This window comes from Anas platyrhynchos, chromosome 5 (genome assembly GCF_047663525.1).
Source record: "Anas platyrhynchos isolate ZD024472 breed Pekin duck chromosome 5, IASCAAS_PekinDuck_T2T, whole genome shotgun sequence".
NCBI classification, from domain to species: Eukaryota; Metazoa; Chordata; class Aves; order Anseriformes; family Anatidae; genus Anas; species Anas platyrhynchos.
The window spans coordinates 6,766,093-6,788,921 of NC_092591.1; the positions used below are offsets into that span (position 1 = coordinate 6,766,093).

Sequence of the window (22,829 nt, forward strand, 5' to 3'; positions counted from 1 at the left end):
CAATACAATTTTTACTCTATTAATGGGAGAAATCAACAAGGTGTAAACAGGTAAAGGTAAATGCGAAAGGCTGCACTTGGAAGGACAAATTAAATGCAAATACCAGGTAGGGAATGCTTGACTAAGTAGCTGTTCTCGGTCTGGAGGGTTTTGCAGCTCTCAAACTGAAGGTGGATCAGCAGTGTGGTGCTAACGTGAAAAATTCCAAGTGTTACGGATGGCAGTGGCGGTATGTTTGTCTGCAGTTTGGGGAGTACGTAGACACCTCTAGAAGAATCTTAAAAAAAATTAAAAATGGGGGGCAACAAAGAGAAAACAAGCCCTGGGAGAGTTTAGTGTGGAAAAGAAAAGGTTTGAGAGTGAATGTAATAGTCTTCATAACTACATAATGTGTTTATGCAAGTGGTGATTAATTGTTCTCCGTGTTCACTGAGGTAGAGCTATACAACTCACAGCAATATGAAGTTATTAAAATAATGAGAGATTTTTGCAGTGAAGAAGCTAGCTTGGCCTTGTAGCAAAGTGAGTCACTTTTACTGTAGGAGTTCAAAACACTATTGAAAAAATAGTAGATGGTTGTCTGAGGTAGACCTGATGGAGAACCTTTGGAGAACTAGAGCATACCTTCAGGTTTCATCTAGTCGTGTACTTTAATATTTTAAATAATGTGACCCTGTGCAGATGGTTTATATTATCACACATTCATAGAAATAAAGTTCTTAATCTGTCGTGGCTATTTTATCCCTCACTTTCTGGAATGTTTCATTCTAAAGTTCGTATAATTTCTGGAATCATCCACTCACATTTTATGAAGCTTGCCGCATGGAGCTGAGTGAGGTACTGGTTTTCTCACCCTGTGTTCAGCCGTGTCCTCAAATATGGGCCCCAGACTAAGCCTGGTAAGTGAATACTTGTGTCCTTCAGCTGTATGTGAGCCTACCTGTGGACAGGGGACACAGGACTGTGCCAAGCTGCTGAGCAATGTGCTGAAGATCCATCGTACTCCGCGCTTAAGGGCTTGGGTCAGTCTTTTCTCTGGTACACGGTAGGTAGACTGCATTAGAAACAGATGTAAAGGAAAATTCTCTTGCAAAAGCTTGAGTTTAATGTAACGGGCCCCAACCTGGTACCTCTTCAGTCATAGAAATACAAACTTGGATGTGGAGAATGGTGGATATAAGGGCAGGTTGTCAGCTGTTGGGGTTATTGGGCTTAACTTCTTTAGAAAAGTTTTGTACACGCAATGACATGTGAGGCATCATGAGCTCAGATACAAGCTAACCTACAGCCTGCTGTGTGTCTGGATCAGTTTCTGACAGGGGCTGGGTGCTGCGATGGGGATGGTGGAGATGATGCTTTACTGGTGCTTTATTGCAACACCTGAGGCACCTGCATGTGGAAAGAGGCTTTGGGACTGGTGCACCATCTCTGAAGAGACCTGAAGAGCAGGTGTAGCCTCATCCCCCGCTATTCACCACACAAACACACCGGTGCCGAGGACACCTCTCCCTTTCCCCTCACAGAGCCCGGCTTCTCACCGGTCCCCCCTCACACCCCCTATTTCTCCCTCCCTCCCCTCATGGCGGCCGCGGCCCGGGGGCTCCCCCCGCGGCGGGGAGGCGCCGTGCGGGTCACCGCGTCCCCTCCCTGCTATAGCGGCGGCTGCCGGGCTCCGCCATCGGGCCGAGCCGAGCCCAGCCGGGCTGTGCCGGGCCGTGCCGCCACGGCGATGGACGGTGAGTGCGGGAGGAAGGTGCCCGAGGGGCGCTGCCTCTCGCCGGGGCTTCCCTCACGGCGTTTGGTGGTCGTGGGAGGACGAGGAGCGGGGGGGGTCTCGGCACCTGCCGGCTGGGGGTGGGGAGGGGGGGCTGTGGCTGCTGCAGTGGTTTTGAGGAAAAATCGCTTTCTGTTGTCTGATCCTAAGCCATGAGCCTGGGCTTCAGGGAGGGCAGAAATTCCTGGTGGTGTGCCAGGCCACAGCACCGGGGGGTGAAACCTGGCTGGGTGCTGCTGAGGTCCCGGGGAGCCCCCGGCGTGCTGCAGAAGCACGGCCATGGGTTGTGCTGGAGATGGCTGGGCTGGTTTTCCTGTGTCTTTTACCAGAATATTTGGGGGATAAATAATCACAGAAGCCTTTAAAGGGTGTCAGGATGGTGTAAAATGGTCCATCGCCTCCCCGTCTCATCCTAGGCTTGAGTTTTTTTATAAAGATGAGACTTAATGGGGAGCCTGATTTCTCTCCTCCCTTTGTCGTTCAGCTGTGCTCACTTCTTTGCTGTTCCTCCTTGTCTTTCAAGAGTGTCCCTAAGGAAGGGTGACCTCGGGCAAGGCCCAGGCTGACACGATGTGGACGTCATTCCATGTTTCAGCGCGGCTTGTGGAGAACGCTGCCAGTCAACGTGAGTAGACTGAGCTAGATCAGCAAGCACGACATGGAGCAGTTACTTGTGAGGCTGTAAATTAGCCCCTCGTAAGCCTAACAAGTGCCAGGAGTGGGATTTGCCATGCACTGTGATCAGCACATGGATCAGTGCAGTGTTGAAGTCTTGTTACACTGGCTGTAGGTATATGAAGGTAGCCTGGAGACGTTTACGTTGCCCTTTGGTTCAGCTGCTGAAGCTTTGGTGTGGATCTTCGTGTCCCAATCTGCTTTTAGCTGAGCTTTGCATTAAGTTGGAAGCGTTTGTGCTCCGTTGGGTGCTGTTCCTTGTAGTTCCTGCCGTGTGTTGTTCTCCTGGGGCTGCCTCTGCCTTTCACTAGCACTGCGATGAGAGACCAAGCCAATAAACCCTGCTAAACTCATCTTGCTTGGTCAGGAGCAACCAGAGTATCTCGTACTGCCTACTGTCTTGTGCTTGTTTTGGGTGCCAGGCAGAAGTTCCTTTTTTCCTCACCGCTCTCTATCTCAGCCTTAGTCCTCTTCTCCTTTAGAGGTGAGATACTTGCTCCAGGCACCAGTGTACTGCTTTCAAAGCTACCCATGTGCTTTGCATACACAAGGTTCCTCAGTGGTTTGCAATATCTAATCTTGGTAAGCACATCCAACAGTTAATTCCTGATCCAGTTAACAATTATTCAATATAGCAATTGGGAAATAATACCTGAAGGAACAAAGACCTGAGGGGTGCCCAATATTAGAATGAAAGAGGTTGTGTTCCTTGGGCTTGGTAAGATGGTGTCCTTGTATTAAATTTCATTCATATATAAACCGTGATTTTTATTCAAGTGGGCAAACTTGGATTGTTCTGTTCAGCTTTCTGTCTAACAGGTGCCTTAGCAGTTGTCAGCTCTGCCAGTACTTGCATGGAGCAGTGATAACAAGGGCAGAACATAGAGTTTGTGCTGATCAGGGAACTTTGAGAGGCACAGGGCCATCCTGTAGCCTAGGTGCTACCAAATTCTGTCCTTGGATCAGAGCTGTTCCTCAGGGAAAGGCATAATAGCCAGAGCGTCTCTCTGTGGTCCTGGGCTGCCAGAAGAGGTGGCGGTGATGACTTGAGGTGATCACAGATGCGTGTTAGAACAGTCTGCTCTGGTTTTTATCATTAAATAATTCATTGTTCCTGATGGCTGAAGGATCAGAAGTGAGGCAGGTTTGGTCTCCAGTAGCTTTGGCTTCTGCCCAATTTGAAATGCATACAGCTTGGGCACAGTTCAGATCAGTGCTAGAGAAAATACTGTGCATCATTTGAATGCGCTTCTAATGGTAACAAATGTGGTGTCCTCACAGCAGTAAGCGTGTTCCAGACATTTTAAATGAAAAATCTCCCAAGGGGATATATCGAAAAGATGAGTTAAATGGAGACAGAAATGACTATTCAGAGTAGACTTTAAATACTAGAGAATGAATTAGTTTTAATTTGAAAGTCCATTTTATTGTAGGTGAGTTCTCTTTTTCCTGACTTAGGAACCTGTGATGCATAGAGAAACCATCAGTGTTATGGGGATGGGCACGTTTTCTGCTGCTGGGTCTGTGGCATCAGGGCTTAACCACGTTTTGCATTAGCAGCCCTGTTTGTTGCACAGATGAGTGTGCTGGCTGTGTTCCACCCAAAGGCAGCTTCACGCTGCTAAAGGGCTGTTGGTCATTTGAACAAGATTTTAATTAAACAATCTGCGCCTGTGTATTTGCGTTACTTCACGCTCACGGGTTTCACAGTGCAGCAATGTATCATTAATATTTATTAGTGCAGTAATAAGATCCTGGGCAGGGTACCTGAGTCCTGGATGAATTATTCCCCCTTAACGAAGATGCTAGGAAGGGGATGTGGGTCTGGTATAGCAATCTAGAGGAGGGTGCACTTGTTTCCTTGGCTAAGATCCTTGTTAAAAAGCTTAGAAAATACAGGCAAGGCTGTTAGGTGCTTCTTTAAAAAAATAAGCAAATAAATTGTCAACAACATTTCAGAGCCTTATTGATTAGCTTGTGTTGTCTGGATGGATGGCATAAAGATGTGGGTCTTGAGGTTTTTATGGTGGTGTTAGGAATTAACATGCCTGAAAGCACTGGCAGAGAGGGCCTTGGCTCCTGGGTCCTGAGCTGCTCAGCAAGGAAGGAGCCTGGAGGAGCTCTGCCAGCAAGCCCTGGTGGTCTGCGTCCCTCCCCTCATGATGGCAGTGACTTCACTGCCACCATGAGCTGCTTGCCCTAGGAAATGCCAGCGCAGAGCCAACCCCTGCACCTGTATGCTTGGTAGCTGCCTGTATTCAGCTGTGGAAGGCTTTGCTGAGTACTGCCTCGCTGGTGCGTATGAAAAACCTCCCATTTGAAAGTAATCAGGGCTGTTAGATGCCTTGATTTCTTTGTTACCTCTCTTGTTTCATTTTGACACAAGGCTGCTTAAATTCCTGCTAATAATAGACCTGCACCGCATCTGGTTGTTCTGAAAGCAAGTCTCGGAAAACGCCTGCTTTGTGTGAAATATTGATTGCAGTTGTGTGTTCTTTGCTGAATACTTGAAACACAGTTAATTTCATAAAGAGCCTCTGTTTGTGCTTACGCGCTGTCCCCAGGAGACAACTTTGAAAGAGAAGTACATATTCAGGCTGGAAAATGGCTTGCAAAATAAATGGGAGAACATTTTAAATCTTCTGTTTCCTTCCTGTTTTGATGAGCGTGGAAGTGGAGGGTGTTCTCCAAGGGAGCTGCCTCTGACGAGTTTTTTTTGGGGCATTGTTATTCAGGAAGACAGGCAACTCTCTCTCTGAGGAGAGGATGGGGACCTGGGATGCAGTTTTAGGGGTGCAGGCAATGTTCCTTCTCTGATAAAAGAAGAGCTAAAGGACCACTGGGCTTGTGGGCCCAGAAGCCAGGCTCTTAAAAAATATTTTTAGAGGTTTGAAGACACAAGTGAGGTACCAAACCGAGCGTTCTCAGGCATGTAGGGCACCTTAAATCAAAGCTGGTCCCAGAGCCTTGCTGGTAATGACCGTAGCCCTAATTTAGTATGCTTAGGTCATGGTGAAATGGGTTCCTTTCGGGGCGGGCAGGCCATTAAGGAGGAAGCCCTGCGATGTGGTGGTGAATCTGCGGATGCGCTGGGGCCCCGTGCTGGAAGCGCTGCGGCAGCAGGAGAGCTGTTAGCTGTGCACGGGGCTGGGAAATGGAGGTCTGCGGCTTGTCTTCGCCCTAAGTAATGATGCCAGCGCTTCCTCGGGGACCCATCTGCAGCAGCCCGTAACGTTTATGGCGTGTTCCTTTCTTGAAGTGTTCTTCTGGTCCCCCTGCACATGGCAGACAAGCGCATGCCATCTGGCCTGGCTAAGCCACGGCGCTGCTCAGCTGCAGCAGAGACGCCTCTCCTCTCAACAGGAGCAGTCATAATTACCAGGGGAGGTTATCTGAAAACATTGGGCAGGATTATTTCCACAAGCAGCCTCTTCATGCCTCGGAGAGGCTGACATCATGGTCAGTGGGGTTAAGGAGACCTCATGTTCCCTGCCCATTTGTACCATCTCGTGCTTATTGCTCTCGTGCGCTGAGCAGGTTCGATCAATTATTCAGCAAGGGCTTCAGTCCAGTCTGTCTAGGGGCTGGGAACACACCGACTCTACAAATTGGGTCTGTGAGCTGCTCATTGGGCACACGGGCTCTGTACTGACTGTTCTTGGGGGAGTTTTAGGAAATGAATTCCCGCTCGGGGAGGGTACAGCTATCGGCTGTTCATCTGATAAGTCTGTGCTCAACTTACTGCAGTGGCTGTAAACAAATCCAATCAGACACGTCTTAATCAGTCAGAGAGTTTATGTTAGCTGTGCTATCCAGAAGGAGCTTCTTGGATATCTTCCTATTTCAGTTTTTCTTTATTTTATTTTAGGTTTTGGTGTTGATGGGTTAAAAGAATGGATAAACAGGTGGCTAAAATTGCCGACAGCAGTGTGACCAGCTGCAGGAGTTGGTTAAGCGATAGGTTGAAAGAGTGATGGTTGCAGCAGCCTTCTGAACAGGTATGATGGGGACAAGGTGATGTTCACGAAGTCCTGAGGAGAGCAGCTTACGGTAGTCAAAGTGGAAAACTTGGAAGGGAATTAAAAGAGTACGTAGGGACTGCAAAGAGCAATCCTGAGATGGTCCCTGGTGAAACCTCCTTGTGAGAGGGGAGCAGGGAGCCCGAGCTGCACTGGAGAAGATGGAGTAGGGCTGGTTTATTTAGTTTCTAATGGTACCCCTTAATCAATACTTGCACATATACAAAAAATTCCTTTTGAAAGAAGAATCTTTTGAATTCTCTGAGAATTTTGAGAATCTTTTGACTGTTCTGACTACTCCTTTTCACAAGTGGTGTCTTGGCCCCATGCAGAAGGCACGGCTGGGATTTGTGTCTGGGCTTCAGTCCTTGTTCTGCTTCTGAATTCCTGAGGTATTACTGAGCTAGGCAGTGTTATCGAGCCTCTCTGGGTCAAATGTGCACAACACTGGGGCCTCCAAGGAGTGGGGTTCAGTCATAATTAGCCTTCATTGGTTTTAATAGGGTCTGAAAGCACCTGGGACCTTGCAAGATAGTGCAAAACTTCTGCAGCTGGCTGATGTGTTCAGTTGGCTAATTATTAAGAAAAATAATATAATTTTATGGATACTGGAACTTCTTAGTTCAGTCAAATTTTAGAGACTCTTAAACACTTCTTGTGAAAATGTGGAAAATCAGAACGTGGTTTACATCTCACAAGTGTCAAGAGAGCATACTCAGGCAACGTGTTGTATACAAAAGTATTTAAAAAAATCCACCAAACCTCTCCCATCACCTGCTCCTGGGGACCAAGTGCTTATGCAGTTGAAACAAAAGTGTTTGGTGCCTGAACCCAGTAATTTTCCTACAGATCTGCTCAGCCCTTTGTGATATCTCACTGTGACTGAAAGAAAAGAGCTTTCTGAAAGGGTTCATTACTCCTTGGTGTGGCACTTGCTCTTTCCCTAACCATTAGCTCTTCAACAGGATTCTGCAGGTAGAGGGCATCGGCACCCTGCTAATTCCTAGTGGCATTGCTGTTAATTTGTTCAGAAGAGAAGCATTTGAGCCACTTCCAAAAGGTGATTTTCAGGATCTTGGGTTGTCGTCTGCAGCAAACAATTGCAATAGGTTTTTCTCTTTTCCAGTATTTAATTTTGCTCAGAGAGACGAGGAAGTGAGCCCTGCAGCAAAGCCCGAAGCTCAGCCGTGGCTGACCGAGGCAAGAAGCCCTGCTAGGAAACACAGACCTGGGAGCAGGCTCTCCCTTTCAGCAGCGTTCGCCTGATCTGCTCGCTGCAGGCTGCTCCAATAGGCTGTGCAGGTAAAACTGCTGCAGGGAATTAATTAATTAATGGTAATTAACTAACCAGCACGCAGCCACGGCTCAGATGTGTGCATGCCTCAGGTATTAGTGTGCTGGGCATGCACGGCTCTGCTGGCACGTGGAGGGGGGCAGTGTCCTGTCATGCTGCTGCTGCTGGAGGAGGTTGCAGCAAACCAAGGGATGCTGCAGCCTTTGCTCTGTGATTTCAGGTGGGATTGCAGTTCCTGATGCAAAGAGCTTTGCAGGGTCTGTGTTGTGCTGAGATACGGAGACCCTTCATTTTTAATGGGCTGTTTAAGAATCAAAAGTGTGGTTAAGATATCGTAGCCTGCAGTGCCTGTGCTGGCTGCAGGTAGGTGTATCTGCTTCCTTACCACCCGTGTCTCAAAGACGCCAGGTGCTTTGCTGTTCTGCAGCGAGTTGTCCCTGAAGCCGTGGTCGGTGTTGTGTTCATCTCTCCTGGGAGTTAGCACCGAGCAGCAGGCAGTCTCCCCTAGCTCTTGGCATAAACTGATGCTTGTGCGTGAGGTGTTGTGATGAAATGTGCTTTGCAGGGCAGCAGGAATTCAGGCAGAGATGCTTCTGGCCTGATGAGTGAGGGGGAGAGAGTTTTATTTTCACAATGGGTTAAGAAGCTATCGGCAGCTGAGAGCCAAGACAGTCGTTAGTAGGAGACTGACTGGTCATGCCAAAGAAACACAAGTACTAATAAAGTGCAGATAGTGAGTTCCCCTTTGGGAAAAGCATCAGAACCTGGTTTCTGAAGGTCTGAGGTAATGAACTGGAGAAAAGCGTTGGAAGAAGAGCGCGAGAGAGAGAGGACAGAAATTGAGCTGAACAGAGACCTATGGAGAAAAAGAGAGTTGCCTCTGCCAGCAAAGGTCTTCAGATAAAGCAGGGTGAGTGTCCTGCCTGCAGGCTGCCCTGGCACCTTTTGATCTGGATGAAATGAAAGATTTTCTTGCAGCTGGAGTAAAACCAAGCGTGGTTTTCCACGATATCCTTACACGTCTTCAAACTAAGTAATTGTTGTTTAATGTTGTATTAAATAACTGACATGATTCCATTGGCCCAGTTTGTGAGAATTATTTCACAGGACTCAGTCACACCACTTGCCATCCCAAGGACAGGGTGAGCCCTCAAATCAGTGGGATTCTCTGCACAAACCATCCTGGGAAAGTTGAAAAATGCCCACACAGCAGCAAAACCACTGCTCGCACTGATCTGGGAGGTGGGAGTGCAGGACTTGTGTTTGAGGCAGGTGTCTTTTGATGACCAGCACTAGTTGGAATATTTTTTGGCACGTGTCAGAACTGTGTAGTGTCTGGATCTCGGGAGTTTCAAATGAGTTTTTACAAAATGTAGTGGTTTTTTTTTTTTTTTTTCTATATTGTGATATTGTGGGTGGTTTACTTTTTAATTCTTTTGTCATTGGGCAAAAGCAACCTAAAACTATTTATCAGACAGTAGCAGAGGGGGCTGAAACTGTCTGTTCAGGGTGGATATTTCTGCCTCTTTTTTGTTTCCTAGTGAATCTTTGGAACCAACATTTGCTACCAAGAACTTTTGTTGAGAATTTTTAAGAAGCTTTGCTCTTTGAAGCCCATTTTGCATACCTGTGCTGTGGTTACACTTTGTGCTTTAAAAGCTTTGAGTCAACCCCGAAGAACGATGCAGTCACCACTACAATCACACACACCATGTTTAATGTGCGGGAGGTTTTTTGTCTTCTTTCTTGTTTTGCAGCAGTTTAAATTCTCTGAGTTTCTTTTTGGGAAGCAGGTGAACAGAAAGAAGGGATTTATTTTTTCATTGCCACTAAAACTAGGAAGTTAATTGTTATAACAGCTGAGTTATAACACCTTACCACCTCCCACCCACCTCACCACCACCTGTTAGTGCTCAATGAAGACTGATATCTTAGTTGGTGAGGTTGTGATAATTGTATTCAAAGAGCTCTTTGACCAAGCATACAAGCTCCATGAAGGTAGGTGTAGTTCCAAGTTACTTTTCTTTAGAAGTTCAGTGCCTGGATCCTGCAATTGTATTCATCGGTCCCCATGTGCACAGCCCTGCTGGGACACGAGGCCAGGTGGTTCTGTCACTGCACACCAAGGTAAGTGCTTGGTAAGGTTTTGCTGAAGCCCTATTAGGTGAGCTGCATAAAGTGTTGACAGCATTTTGCAGTGGTGCTTTGTTGTTTTTTTTTGTTGTTCGTTTTTCTCCTCTGTGATTTCAAGTACTTGCTTTGTTACCCCCTTGCACACCCTTGGAGTTTATATGGTTGGATGTTTGTCACAGGCTTCTTATGTGAAGTACATTTCATGATGCTGAAGTCAGAAGACAGCCTGGAAGCAAGTTAAGATATATTCATGTTGCCAAAACTTAAGCTGCCCACTGTGTTCTTTAAGGCAGCCCCTCACGAAGGGTCCCACAGCGTGTCTGTGCTGCTGTGTGTCAAGGGTGCTCACCCTGCTTGTCTCCAACATTTTCATGCAGTAGAGAATGAGATGGATGTGCACCTGATGTCATGGAGAGCTGTAGCACTTCTACAGCACTTTGTGGGTGGGAGAAGACTGGCTTCTTTGGGATCCCACTCCTCAGTTACAGATCCTCAGGTATTTGCATCTGATGACGCTCTCGTGTTAGCCCCAGTTCTGGGGAACTCTCACCTTTTTGACTACCCAGGAGCTGTATGACTGTCCGTGTGACCTAGTTTGAAATGCAAAAAGAGTTGTAATTTAATAAAGACAAGAATAAAGTGATTTAAGTTGAAGGAGTCCTCAAGCTGTTGGTTTACTGGCTGTGCTGATACAACTCAGCACACCCCAGCTTGATGTTGCTAATTAATTTAGTCTTTATCAGTGGCACTTGCTGTAGTACGTGCTGCGATGCTATGGAGACAGATGTGCTGTTTCCTGTAGCTGCTGTGTTTTCACTGAAAATTGGTGTAGGTATGTCCAGATGATATGGTTTAGGTTCTGTGAGCAGTCGAGGTGGCAGCGTTGCCGTGTGCTCAACAGCAATGGCCCAGGGCTCCCAAGCCTGTAACCTGACATTAAAAAGCAGCAGTTTCAAGTCTCAAACAGAGCACACGTTCTGACCGACTCTTCAGCCTTTACTCAGCATATGTCTGATTTTTGGTTATTTCTTCTGCAAGTGTGAGAGAGAGAAACAAAAATATGTATCAAATCTGAGTCACTCTTTTGTAATTACATCGTTCCATTGTTCTTACATCTGTAGATTTAAGAAAAACACCAAGTAACTTCCATTTGATAGCAGTTCTGATAACAGAGCTGCAGGGTAGCCTTTTTCTGGGGCAAAGGAGTGGATTAGAGGTTTCCAAATAGGCAGTTTGATAAGTGAGGAGTGATTCTTTTATACACAGTTGTTTTCAGCGTTCCTCAGCAAGAAGCATGAAGGACAAATGGTCGTGTATTTGGCTGGCTGAAGGCACAAGGACAGACCTCCAGAGTTGCTGTTCTTCTTGTTTGCTTTCCTGATGCTTTCTTGCCTCTCCCTGCTTCTGTTCTTTACTCTCTCTGAATTTCTCCTGTTTCCTGCCTGGCAGAGGGACGCAGTCAGAGCTTCTGCTGTCACCTCGGCTTGTGTTTTGTTCTTTTAGACCGGGGAAAGGGGAGTTGTGTGGAGCTGGCCCCTCGGGAGAGGGAAGGAACACTTGCTCATACGGTGTTGCTCAGCAGCCTGTGCCTGCCTGGAGTCACTGAGCACCGTTTGTGAATGTCCCTTGCTGAAAGGAGGAGGTGAGTCAGGCAGCCTGGGATTTGTGGAGTTTATTGGAGTATGAAATCCATAACTAGATGGCTCTGGAACGGGGTCAGTGGGAAATTAAGAGTTATGCTTGGCATGATCACTCACAGGCTGGGGACAGCGGAGGAATGTTTCTCTTCTAGACGTTGCAGTGAGGTGCAGGATGAGCTCCTGGCAGACCATTAACACAACAGTCACAGGGATCCTGTCATCAGCCACATGGGAAAACCTACAGCCAGCGGCCTGAGGGTGAATTGCTTCAAGGCAGTCAATACATAATACTGGGAAGAAGTTTTCCCCTCTGAAACTGAAAAGAGGAGCCTTTGTGCTCCTTCCAGGCAACCAGGGACAGCAGCTGAGGACTGTCCCGTCTTGCAGCCATCACCACACATCTGCTGGAGGAGGGTGCTGCCTGCTTGATCTTACACATTACTTTGCCTCTCGGGTGAGAGAGAAGCTCGTCGGGAAGCACAGGCAGATGTTTGCGTTGTGGGTTACAGACAGGATTAAGTGTGAGGGCGTTGTGCTGACTGGGTTAATGCCGTCGCAGTTTCTGGGAGCATGTGGGTGCCTGGAGAATTGTAACGCAGCAAATGTCAGCTCCCCTGGGGCTAGGTGCCACCTGACTGACAATTTTTGAGCACTGCAGTTTGGAATTTGTCACCTAAAAAAAGAACTTGTGTGGGACTTCTGTCACTGATTTCCTGCAAGACTCAACCCTTTTCTAAGACCTTTAACTTTGGGATTCTGTTGACATTCAATTCTAGTACGTAGCAATTCATTCACCAAATCTTCCTGTGCTGCACTCTAACCTTTGTGTCTCCCTGTGACATATGCTGTAGAGCTTCAGCAAACGGGGTGGCAATAGGTTGCATGATGCATAGCAGGGTGAGCAGTGTAAGGCCAAAACCACACGGTTAGTATCATGTTTGTGCTGGGATAATCGCAAAGTAGCAGCTGTCTTGCCTTGTCTTTTTCTTTTTTCTTTTTGAAACCCACTCCACTTGTTTTGTAATTACTTGGGCTCATCATGAAGGTAAAAATAGCTTCTCTATTTAAAGAGAACAGATGGTTTTTCTAATGTTTTTTTCTTTAACGTTGAATGAATTGTGGTTGAGTCAGAAACTGCCAGCACAGAAACGTATGTTTTCATTAGAGAAATACTTGATTAGGTTAATTGAGTGTGATTCAATGTGATGTACATTTGGCCAACTTAAAAGCTTTCCAACTTTAGTCTTGGATGGAGATAACAGCATCTCCGTGTTTGCAGCAGTGCTCAGTACCTCCTAAAAACATTGCCCAAGGAGTAATGAAACATTGAAGGGACACTACTAAATTAGCAGAGGGAATATACATTTTTTATAACAAAACAAAACCCCCAAAACAAAGAGACAAAACCCAAAACATTTTAAAGAAAGATGCAAATGGGGAACGTGTGCTTATGGCGTGTCCAGGCATAAAGCTTGCACTACTCTAATTTAGGCTAATTTAGCATGCACCAACTTCTGAGCAAGGCGTGTGGCTTCCCAAAGACCAGACACCTCCACGTCATTGCTGAGGGTCCATTTCCCACGGCTGCACAAGACTTCAGATCATCTCCAGGCTGTTTAAGAGGGGCCTCTGGGGTTCTGGTTTTGTCTCTCACAGTGTTTTTGTCAGTCTTTCCCAACCCACCTGCTCCTGTGCTCTTTGCTCCTGCTCCCTTTCTCCCATCTGGTTCATGTTCCTGCAGCAAGGGCAGTGGGGATTTGTGCCTGTAGTTGTTAGGATGTGCTATCAGCAGAAGGTACTTCATAAAGATTTGCTATGATATGTTTAAAGTATGTTTTGTCCTCCCCTTGCCAGTTTATAAAAGGGAAAAAAATGATGGTGGTTAGATACATACAGACGGATATGTATAGTAGGGAGCTGTGGTGAGGAATCTTTAATTTATAAATTTGAGGAAAAGGAACTGAAACTCATAAAAACAAAACAAAGCACTAGTGGGAGCAGTATCCTTCTTTCTGTAGCCCTGCACCGAGTTTGAATGCAGCAGATCTGAGTGCAGCAATTGCCTGTCTTGGAAGGATCCAGTTAGATTCTGCCCTGTGATACGATTTATTGGAATACGTGTGGCTTTTGGGAAGGGAGCAAGTAATAAAACCACAATATTTGCTTTCACCTTTGTTAGCATCTTATTTTATTAATAGGACATAAAATACTGATATTGAAAGTCCCTCCTAAAATGCTATGCCTTATTTTATAGGTATGCCCTTCTGAATAGAGGCGGGGGGAGAGGTGTTGTCCACGTAGCACTAAGAATGAGTTGAACTCTCAACTTATTAGCCCCGCTTTATATCCACTTGCCTCTGTGATATCTGTAGAGCCATTTTTGAATCTCTGCATCTAGATGCTGGAATGAGAAAGTGATGAAGACTCTAGAGGGCACTGCAGCATCCTTGTAATACAAGTAGCTTTGTTTTCTTTTTTTTTTTTTTTTTTTTTTTTGTAATCTTATGCTTTAGGATGATTGCTTAAACTAGTTAAAAGTAATTGGGAGTTTATTTCAGAGAAAGCTTTGACTAGTGATAATTTTTGTACCAAGATGACTTGTCCCTCTTTTTAGAAGAACTGTGAGCATTAGACTAACTATACTGATTTTGGTTTAAATTTTTAATCACTTGTAGGATATTTGGGTATGATTTAAGCAACCAAACCAACCGACATAAATTCAGCATTCCTGTGCATCTTGCAGACTCCACAAATGAGCTATTTGCTTCCACGTTGCTTTCCTCCTCCTGCAGGGCAGCCTAATGCAGCGTATCCTTCGGCTGGAGGTGCTGCTGTGTGCGTTCCTTGTATACAGGTAAATCAATAAATCATCGTGTCAGCAGAGCACAGCTTGAAACCACATTTCCCTGTACTGGAAGGTTTCAAATTAATTTCAGATGGGAGCTCAAATGTGCCATGCACACATCTCAGATAACACTACAAGGCTGCGTTGGGAGCGGTAGGGCGTTGATTCAGTATGGCAAGCTGCTCTGAAGGAAATTGAGCCACAACCTCGAGGCTGCTCAAGCTGTCAGAAGGGGTCAGTAGCTGCTTTCTACTCAATAAAGAGTTTGTGTGTGCAGCTGGCTGATTATCTACTGGGCATTTGCTGTGGGTTTTGGCTTTGTGGGAGAGTTCACATCCCCAGCCGGTGACCTTCTGTGTCTCTGCAAAGTGGAGCAGAGCCCAGGTCTCACAGCACACGGGGGCTGTGGAGCCTGTCGTCCTCCAGGCATCTGCTCACGGTGAGTTAAAGCACAGGAGTCACACTCAGATGCCTCCAGATCTGTTCAGAACACGTGCACGCAATTATCTGGAAGGATGTTCTGGAGGGCACGCTTGGCATCCGCGACCCTCTTCTCCTGATATCTAATAATAGGTGCACGCAGCAGCACCTGCTGTTTTACAGCCGTCAGCAAGGGTCAGTGCTTTGTGCTCGCCGTCCTTCTGGAGGTGCCTCTCCCTCAGGGGAGGCACCGCACGCTCGTGCAGCACCTGCACGCTGCTCACACAGATGCACAGACCAGGGACGTGCAGAGTCAGGGCGTCGTTGCCATTGCAGGCACGTTCGGTGATTTCAGCCTGTGCTGAAATCCAACAGGCAGGGGCTCGAGCTAGGAGTGTGCTACCAGCATCTCTCTGAGAGTCAGTGGATGATAGATTTCTGTTAACTTTCACCGTAGCAATGCTTCTTCCAAATTGAAATTGACTCCTTTGCACAGCAGGGAAAGGAGCGTCTTCCTAAATAGTTACTCTGGGTGTGTGCAAAAGTCTCTGAGTGGACTCAGCGTTAAACAACAGACTCTTTGCCATGCATTGCTTCTGTTCAGGGGCTCTTTCTTCTATTAATGGCATGAAATGCAGCCACTGACTTCTGTATGTTATACAAAATATGAAGTGCACATCTCTATGCAAAATGTTTTTAATACTTGATGCTCTTGAAACATGAATTTGTTTTCTAAGTAGAGCGCCCCTTGTCAGTCTGTGCAAATTACAAGCGATGACAGGACAAGGAGAGCAGGGGGTATCAGAGACGTGACTTTACTGAGCTGAAAAATAAGATACAACATGATCTAATTTCAACCTGAGTAAAGGAAAATTGCTTATACATTTATACATACTTAAAGAATTAAAAAAACAACCAAACAACAACAAAAAGCAGTAGTATGTTCCCTCTCGGTTCTATCTGGTTTATCTTTTATTTTACTCAGTTTTGCATTAAAAAACAAAGTCAAGAGCATCCTGCCTGAGCTGCTGTAGGGATAACGCTGTAGCTGGGAAGGACGTGTCCTGCAGGGCACGCTGGCTGCCTGCAGGCTGGTGAGTGAGCTGCACGGCGACACCTGGGGTGTGCAGAGAGCAATGTGAAGGTGCCTTTGCTCATACTTCTGTGGCAAATCCTGGTATGGGACCTGCCCTAGGGGGCTTCCATTAGGTTTCCAGTTCCAGGTCTGCCAGAGCCAGGGGCAGGTGTTGCAGCCCAGCAGCTGTGCATCAGCCTGACCGATTCCCCCTTAGGAACTACAGAGCATTTTTGGGGGCTGACAGTGGCCTCTGTTTGTTTAATTGGCCAGGTGAATTGAGACTGCCTGCTGGACTGCCCTGCTCTTCAAACACCCAAAACAAGTTGTCCTCAAGCACGTCACCTGTCAGTAAGAGACTTTTTGAATCCGGCTGACTGCTGGGTGACGCGTTGCGTAGGTATTGCATAGAAATCACGGCTAATTTATGTTTGCACCAATTAATTTCCCTCTGTGTTTCCTAATTAGCGAAGGTGTGACTTCAAAGTGGGTTAACAGAATGATGATAAATCTCTGTGTATGCACTCTGTGTGAATGAAGTTTGTTATTTCTCTGTGGTTTAAAACTGAGCCGCGTGCGCTGTCTGACTTGAAGTGCCTGAAATTGGCTTAATTGTACGGTGGTGTTATTTAAGGCTGCTTTGACTTTTCGAAGAGGAGAGATTGCAAAAGGGCTTGATGCTGGTGAGCTGATAGGCTGCAAGTTCTCGTCTTTAGCATTTCGTTTGAGGGCACATCTCTGTCAGCCCCGTTAAAGTGTGGGACCTCTTTCCTGCTCCCCCTTCTGCCCTCGGTATCTGCTTGGCATTCTCAGGCCGTTCCTTTGGCTGCCTGCTGCTCCAGGTGTTCAGAAGCTTATGAATAACAGAGGAAAAAATCAATGTTTTTCCCAGCAATTTGAGAGTCAAAGTGAGAGTGTCAGTTTTTAAACACAGTAGGGCTTTTTAGTGCTCTTTTCCCCCAGGTGATTTGGTCTTCTATTAATGGGGGCTGATCCACCACTAGGCAGTGAACTTGGCTGAGTTCTGCCTGTTTTGACAACAAAAGATGGGGGAAAAAAACCACAAAACAACAAAATAAACACAAAAAGCCCCTCTAATCACCCAAAAATGTAGAAGGAGATTCAGTGTAAGCAGTTTGGCTGAGAATATATAAATCTGCTGTGCTGTGCCAGGAACCTATGTCTACCAGCTACACAAAAAATGAATTATCCTCCCAATGACAGGAACTTCTGCCTCTCTCAGCTGGGTCAGCGGGGATCTTGGAGAATTAAACAGGATGAGTCTGGGCCTTAAAGCTTACGCTGGTGTTACTGCTGTTGTAATTCTTGCTCTTGAATGATGACCACTGGGTTTTTAATACCCTCTGTCTTTATATGCTCTTATTAAAGGTGCGTTCATGGCTTGCAGGGCTGGAGCTGATGCAATCATCGCAGCTCCCTAACTTCCCTGGAATGAGTCTGCCGCACTAGATGATCCGAGGAAGGCTTTGAAATGAAGTGTAGTTCTCTTTAGCTAGTAGTGGAGATGTCCTCACCTGCTGGGGCTGCAGGCAAGGTGGCCACGTTGGATAAAATCCAGACAGGCACCTGAAATGAAATGGCTGCGTGGATGAGCAGTGCTGGGAAGGTGCACCGTCCTCTTGGGCATCCTTCTTCAACGTGCTGGTTCCTCAGGTTCGGTGCTGGGTGAAGCATTTCCCGTCTAATAGGTGAGAAAGCAAGCACTGAGTTGTGTGATGGGCAGGACACATCCATCTGGCTGCCAGTAGCACGGCAGGAAAACTCCTCTTCATTGCTGAGCTGGTGGCATGGGAGAAGCTGGGGCTGGAGAGGCTGCACCTCCCGAGGGTCTGTTCCAGTGGGACCTTTCCAGGGAGCACAGAGTCCTCGGTGCTTTGCTAGGAAGAAGGGAATTGCTGCTGCTAGAAGGAGAAAATGCAAGACAGGGACTGTTGGGTGAGTCATGACCACGAACTGCTCAGAGGCTTGACAAATCCGTAGCAGCTTGGCCAAGATAAAAGGGCAGGTGCCTGGCTCGTCTCGTGAACCTCTCTCACCAGTAGCATGGTGTGGGGGAGCCATCCCAGCACGTGCTGTGCTCTTGTGCCATGTCCTGATTGCATCCAGAGGGGGTGCAGCATTATTCCAGGGCAGGATTCTCCCAGCTTCCATGATTTGCAGCAAGGGCGCTCCTCGAGGCAGAGATGGGTGTCTTTGGAGCTTCCCCAGGTCCCCGTGCCTCGCTCCCCCGAGCTGCACAGATGCAAAGTGCAGGAGGCAAGGTCACGCCGCCTTCCTGTAAGCGGCAGGCCTGTGCAAAGTGGAACGGATAATTCCGTGATGTCAACGACCAACAGCAAACGGCTTGCAGGGTGTAATTGGTTTTTCTATAGTGTCAAGAGCTTTTATGTGTTCAGCATAAATATCTTTGCATTGATTGGGAGAAGGAGATAAAAATCGATGAATTACAATGCAGAAGTGCTCAGAACATGACATTAAAATGACTCTGGAAGACTTAGCTCATAGGAGACATAGTAAATACTCGAGAGGTACAGGAAATGAAGAGACTCTTCCCAAGTCCTGGAGTCAAGCAATAAATTTAATAGAGTCTGCCTTTCCCTACCTAATGGATTTTAATACTGACATCCCGTTTGTAGAATTACTTTCATTTTTGTTGTTTGGATGTGGTTATTTCTTACTGTTTTTTTATTATTTTGTTGTTGTTTGTTTGGATGTGTAGGACCTGAGGCTAAACACAGACATTATTGTTTTGGGAGGAAACTCTCCAGCTTGAACAAATGGGAGCCAAATCCTGTTTTGACTGGCTTTGTGTGCATGTCGGGAAGGGGGTGTCTTGACCCATGGGCTCTGAGGAGCACACATAATCATAGAAAATAATGGTGGGAAGGACCACGGGTCCATTCACTTGCCCCGTGTATAGGTGAGCTGTATCTAAATCTCTCCTGACAAGTTTTCTTGTATCATATTTAATAAACACAGAGATCAGACAGTTCCCTTACTTCACACAGTAATTTTGTTTTCTCCCTCCTCTAATCCTCTTTCCAGCCTAGATGGTCCCCCTTTCTTTGCCCACTCCTCGTGTGTCATGTTTTTGATGATCTTTTTTTATGCATTCATTTAATGGCCATTTAATTGTCCCTTTCTTCACCCCCAGTGTGCTCCTGGACACGAGATGCAGTACCACTGAAGGGAGATGTACTGAGAAGGGAGGACTTGCTTCTCGTGCCTCATGCAGGGTCAGTCCGTACTGCCAGAAAGTGTGGGGCTGGTGTCTCATGGCTGTAAGCTCACCACAGTTGTTGAGGTCTCTTTGCAGGTGAAAGGGCTTGATCCCAGAGAAGCTTACAGGCTTTTCTGTGTCTATCCTGCAAGCTAATCGTTGGCAAGGTTAATTAGGCTGTGTGTTTCTGCCGTCAGTTGTCTGTCTCTACTACTTGTGCAAACCAGCCTGAAGCTAACTTAAGTTTCTGCTGCATCATGTAATGAAATGCAGCGTGTGAAGCAGACAGACAACAGGGCAGCCTTTACGTTCTTCTGCAGAGTTCGTTCTGTGTCAGGCCAGGGGAGCGCTGCCACAGCTGAAGGCTTTTGCTGAGCCTCTGATTCCCAGTTCTGCCCCAAGAGTTTACAGAAGAGCATCCCAAACTTTTTGTGAGATCTTGGGGCTCTTTTTTTTTTTCCTTCTTCCCTGCGATCTTCTTACTTCAACCTTATTTTCATATGAGTTTGGTTCCTCCAGGGCTGTAGAATGAGAGACTGGAGAATGAGAGTGGAGCAATGGTTTGTTCTGCAAGTATTTATATATATATATTTATATATATTTATATTAATCAGGAAAATGCTAACTGCCTTTCCTTGCTGACAGCAACTTCTATGAGTAGCTGTTCCTTGTAGAGGATGAATGCTTTGAGCTTCTTGCAATCCCGTGACTGAGAATCTCAACTTGAGTTTGGGTTTTAAACTAGAATTAAAAATGGCAATACAGGGATGGAGGATCCCAGATTGGACTGCTACAGGAGCAGGAGTCCATATGATGATGAGTGCAAGTGGTCTGCTCAGCTGGAAGTCAGAGGCTGTGTGCTAGCATTTATGTGAGGGGTACAAACGGGATGTCCCTTGGTCCCAGAGCACTGTGCTGGCGTTGTGCATCAGTACAAGGAAATGGCAGCATAAGGCTTGATTCTGTTCTTCAAATACCTGCAGGTAATGAGGGCAGGAAACGAGCCGAAGGGAATTGCCTTCAAGAATTTCCATTGTGACCGCACGCCGCTACCTGCAGACACAAGGCAAAGCATGAATAGATCTAATGTCTCCATCTGTCTTCCTCAAATCCATACTGGGGAAGGAAAAACTGTTCTCTCCAGACTTTGTCTCACCGCTGCACAGGTCAGGTTTGACTTTGGCTGCTTGCTTTAATTGCCGTTCAATGAAAAAGCTATAAAAAGCCTGTGGAATAACCACTACATCAGTAATACGTATAGAAAAATTTTAAAAAGTATGTATGGTCCCCAAATGGCTTGAGAACAGTTGAGGATGTGATCTTGTAAGTTCTTTCAACTTTTTTTTTTCCCTCCAAAAGCTCTGAGGAAGCTCCTGTTTTTCCTTGTGCCTGCTGAAGGAGCATCAGCTCTGGCGTCTCAGCATCTCCCCAGCCCCGGGCTGCCTTTGGATGCAGCCCAGCTCCTCTGCCAGGCAGCCTGGGGTGGGAGGCGCTGCCTGTACGCATCCAGCACTGCCAGGAAGCTGCTGCCCGAGGGGCAGGCCAGGAACACTTTGACTGCTAAGTTTTTACAGAGCAAGTGGAAGCTACTGCTGAACTGAGGACAGAAACACGCTGTGAGCTGAAATAATTAGTGCTGCTTTGATCGCAGAAATAGGCACTGCTTTGTGTGTGCATTGAGTATCACGGAGTTTAAAGGAAGAGAGGGAAAGGTGTTAATGATCCCTCCTCATTAACCTAATCCTTCGGGTTGGTGTTTCAGGGTTTGAGTCCTGTTTTCTCTCCCTGCTGCATGATTTGCGTTTTACCCCTTCCCCGTTGTGCCTGCAAACTCTTCTGGGCTCTGGTCCTTTTACTGAGCGGCTGCTGCAACATCTGAGTGCTGGTTGACATCTGGAAAGTGCAAGTAATAAATAATAATATAATGCATATAATATATAACGCAAGTCTCACGTTAGCAGATCTGGGGTTATCCAGGTGTACAGGGATGCTGTCCCAGAGCTCCAGGTGAGGGAAGCGGGTCTGTCAGTGAGGAGGAAGGCTGCCCTCTCCATCCCCAAAGGGGATTGTGGCTTTTTGGCTACGTGTTTCTCTCCAAGGGCTGCGTGCTGTTGAGGGAGTACCCTGGTTTCTGGGTTACTGGTGGGAAACTCCTGCTGATAAGATGGCTGCATGGGCCACGTTGACTTGCTTGTTCCTGCAAAGCCATGAGAGGTGCAGGAGTGCCTTTAGTTTGGTAGTTTGGAAGAGAGCAGTGGTGAACAAAGAGCTCCCGATGCCTTTTGTTAAGTGATTAAATGTGTCTTTCTTCCTCCTTTGCGCTCCTCTTCTTCCTCTGCCTTTCCTACTGCCCCAGTTTGTGGTCTGATGAGGGGTGGTGCTGGGTCGCTGAGTGGAATGACCTTGTGAGGCTTTAAGGCACAATTCAGGTGGCCCAACCACATGTTTAGCACAGGCTCACCCAGCACGAGGTCAGTATTCCCTGATTTTACTTCCCCCATGGCATGGGCACGAGCAGGTGCTGTCTTGGCCTGCTCAGCAGGAGGGGCCTGACCCTGTGGTGCTGCAGGCTGTGGCAGGATGCTCTGGGAAGGAGAAGGCTGTGGTTTTATTCCTCTTCTCCCATCTTTTTGCAAGCTGTGGGTAGCCTGGCTAGGAGAGCCACAAGCCCTGTAGTGCTTTGTCTTCTCCTCCTAGAGCCCTGCAGAGGGAGGATGGCTGTGCCAGCACACAGCAGCGGCTGGGAACATCTGCTCAAACCAAGCAGAACTGGTGATTTTGCAAAGCTGCTGAGGGCTTTGAAGAGTTGGGGTGATGGACGAGACCTTTGCTGTCCAAATCCCAGAGCTGGGCCATGTAGGGGGCACGCTGTCCAGCAGAGCAGCCCCGCACAGGCAGGCAGTGTTCCCTGGGGGGCTGCTCCCCTCACAGACCCAGCACCCCCCGAGGGCAGAGGCAGCACCGATGCTGCTGGGTGGGGGCAGCAAACTTGAAAGGGCACAGATTCGACATCACTGAGCCCGCCTCAAGGCTTGGCTGGAGGAAACGGGCTTGGCAGAAGCAGAAGGTTTCTCCAGCACGCCCGCCGAGAGGCGGCTTGCGTTGGCCCAGGGTGCTGGAAACCATCTTCTAGCCTGGGCACGGCTCCATCTCCATCCAATCTGTGCAGCACGAGTCCTGCTAAAGAGCAGGGAAGTGGCTGTCCCTGGGCCTGTCTCGTGGCAGGTAAATACCGTCTGCAAGTCGGTGGCACGGCCTGGCTGCGTGAGGTGTCTGCAGAGAGAGGAAACGCAGGGCCCACACCTTGACAGATAAAGGAGGGTGCGTGGGTGCCATTTCCTCATCCTTAAGCTGCAACCTTTTAGGTTGGGTGTTACGAAGAACTTCTTTACCGAAAGGGTTGTTAGACATTGAAACAGGCTGCCTAGGGAAGTGGTGGAGTCACCATCCCTGGAGGTCTTTAAAAGACGTTTAGATGTAGAGCTTAGGGATATGGTTTAGTGGGGACTGTTAGCGTTAGGTCAGAGGTTGGACTCGATGATCTTGAGGTCTCTTCCAACCTAGAAATTCTGTGATTCTGTGATTCTGCTGCAGGGTCTGATCTCGCTGTGGTTTCAGCCTCTCCAACAGCCCTCCTCCTAATGGGACCTACGGGAAGAACTTTTGCTCCATAATAAACTTTCAGGGGAGATGAGGTCTGAGATCAGCACGGG

The 22,829-nt window shown here is 47.3% G+C and overlaps 1 protein-coding gene across 5 annotated transcripts in view; it reads left to right on the forward strand.

Annotated features, from left to right (window-relative positions):
* The first annotated feature begins 1,601 nt into the window (after window positions 1-1,601).
* The window catches only part of SYT16 (synaptotagmin 16), a 95,797-nt gene continuing 74,569 nt past the window's right edge, over window positions 1,602-22,829 (forward strand). For 3 of the 5 annotated variants that reach the window (XM_072038177.1, XM_072038179.1, XM_072038178.1), the window contains exons 1-4: window positions 1,602-1,736; window positions 2,298-2,399; window positions 6,318-6,447; window positions 7,595-7,770. The gene's annotated coding sequence lies outside the window, so the exon portion shown is untranslated. Of the gene's footprint in view, window positions 1,737-2,297; window positions 2,400-6,317; window positions 6,448-7,594; window positions 7,771-9,250; window positions 9,890-22,829 lie in introns of those variants that run through there. The other 2 variants (XM_072038180.1, XM_072038182.1) reach the window with 2 other exon arrangements.